General features: G+C 39.3%; 1 protein-coding gene across 2 annotated transcripts in view; it reads left to right on the top strand.

Moving 5' to 3' along the window:
• Positions 1-2,500, top strand: part of klhdc8b (kelch domain containing 8B) — a 327,420-nt gene that overhangs the window by 105,706 nt on the left and 219,214 nt on the right. The gene's annotated exons all lie outside the window — the stretch shown is intronic.

Below are 2,500 nucleotides of genomic sequence, written 5' to 3'. Positions count from 1 at the left end.
CCAAGCCTAAAGTTTATTTGTTAAATTAATATTATAATCTTTGTGATTAACACATGCTTTTATATAATTTTACAAGGTATTAAACTGTAAGTAGGGTAGATATTTAATTGTATTGAATATGATCAAAATGAAGAGTAAGACTGTAGTGGAAAAGTTGGGTCATGAGGTCAAACAGATTAAGAACCCCTGCTCTATACAATGACCCTGCAGATGGAAATTAGCCTCTGGCTACAATCTGGCACATTAACATTTTATATGTTCATTAATGTGCATTAATGTACTATAGGAATATAGTACATTATAGTATAGTATAAATAGTATATAGGATTTTGGAATCGTGATCGCGGGGCACCTGCTGATTGGGCTGGGCATTGCTCTGGTGTATCGTCAAATTCGTAAGACGATGGCAGCCACTCAAGGAGCCCAAAGGCTGTTCGTCGCAATTGAAGGTTTGGGCCGGGCTGTGGGATCACAGACTGTGGCGATTTCTGAACTCAATCGCAAGATGGATCACATCATGGAGAAGCTTGTTGAAAAGGAAAAATTGAATATGAGAGCAGCCAGCATGGACGAATAGAACAGACAAGTCATTGTATTGTCTGCTCGCGGAAAACAAACATCCTAATCTACGATTTGACTCCCTCGAATGGCCTTGATGCTGTGAACAACAGGAACAGGCTGTTCTGAAAACACCGCCGAGGACACCTCAATGATGGACGCTTTTGACCTCCCTCCCTCCTCAACGACACCTGGAGTCGAACTTTTGCTTGCATGCAGATCGACCTCAGTCTATGAACACCCAAGACAATGGGCACATACACACACACCCTCCCTCCCCCATCCCACGCCTTCACCACCACTTGTTTCCCCTCGGGGTGATGGACCTCCAGGGCCCCAACTCCCCGCCCCTCTCGAGTTGTCGTGATTAAATGTAACGTGTTTATGTTGACTTTCCCAACTTCTTTGTCACGTGTTGCTGGCATCAAGCGGGCCTTTTTTGAGATCCGTAAATTTACAGAAGTTCCTCGCAAAAATTGCAATGGAAAGTACAGTTTTTTTTTTAGTTGTTTGTCGCAGTAAAATTACGTGAGAAAATGAAGGTTGTCGTGATTTTCCCCCTATAAGTATAATAATAATAATAATAATAATAATAATAATAGATTTTATTTGTAGAAAACACTTTACATTGAGCAAACAACCTCAAAGTGCTACAGTGTATTGGAAAAAAAAATAAATTTTTTTTTTTTTTTTTTTTGAATTAATTATAATAATAATAAAAAAAAATAATAATTAAAAAAACAAAAAAAAAAACTGGAACAACCTAATAGCTAGAACTAGTATGCATATATCTATAAAAAGGCTTTTTTAAAAAGAAGGGTTTTTAAGCCTTTTTTAAAAGCATCCACAGTCTGTGGTGCCCTCAGGTGGTCAGGGAGAGCATTCCACAGACTGGGAGCGGCGGAGCAGAAAGCCTGGTCTCCCATAGTTCGTAGCTTTGTCCTCGGAGGTTGGAGGAGGTTAGCCTGTCCGGAGCGGAGGCGCGTGTGGAGGATTTGGGGGTGAGTAGTTCTTTGAGGTAGAGGGGGGCATTTCCATGGAGGCACTGGTGGGTTAGTAGGGAGACTTTGTATTCGATCCTGAGTGGATCAGGAAGCCAGTGAAGGGATTTGAGAATTGGTGTGATATGGTCGTATTTCATATTATAGGGAAATTTGCTGAAGAAAAATTAGGTAACCAACAAATATTAACAAAAACACTGAGAAGAGTATTTACTAACATAGCACACAAAAATATGCTAAAAAAAAAAAATATATATATATTTTAGCATTCACATTAGAAAAAAACAACCTTTTACCGTTCAAAATAATTTATGCTGAAGAGGAATAAACAATACAACAATCTTTAAAGACATTGCTATAGAAATGACCCTTTTTCCACTATGTAAAGCGCTTTGAGTCACTAGAGAAAAGCGCTATATAAATATAATTCACTAATTCACTCTAAACCAGCTGTACAATGACTGTTTGCAGCTACTAAATTAGTCTGATTCCTCAAAAAGTTCGGCTCCAGAGAAGCATCCTACAACCCATGGAAACACTTTAATCTGACCATGTTTGGCTTTGGAGAAACTGCACTAACACACCTGGATCATGTGGTTGGAAACCAGATTGTTTTCAGTGTGTTTATGTGTGCATTGCATGGAGGTTTTTTCCCACTCCAGACTAGGCCCCCTTAGGAGCCCAGTCTAGATTGTATTTTTTTACTCATCTTCTTCCCCAGCGTTTTACCTTTTTCTTATCTTTTACGGGGCGCCTTTGGCGACCCATCTGCGTTCCTGTTCTGTAAACCTGTACACTGTTTGTTCGTCTAATATCGAACGGGTTTGTGCTGAAAACATAGTTTCTTTGTACTTGTGCAATGACAATAAAGTCCTATCCTATCCTATCCTATAACAAATGGCGGAGTTGTAATATGCATCTAATAACAAGTCATTGGTGTG

The sequence above is a fragment of the Nerophis lumbriciformis genome, linkage group LG01, assembly GCF_033978685.3.
Source record: "Nerophis lumbriciformis linkage group LG01, RoL_Nlum_v2.1, whole genome shotgun sequence".
Taxonomy (NCBI): Eukaryota; Metazoa; Chordata; class Actinopteri; order Syngnathiformes; family Syngnathidae; genus Nerophis; species Nerophis lumbriciformis.
The sequence above is the reverse complement of the archived record's forward strand: the minus strand, read 5'-3'. Positions and strand labels throughout refer to the sequence as shown.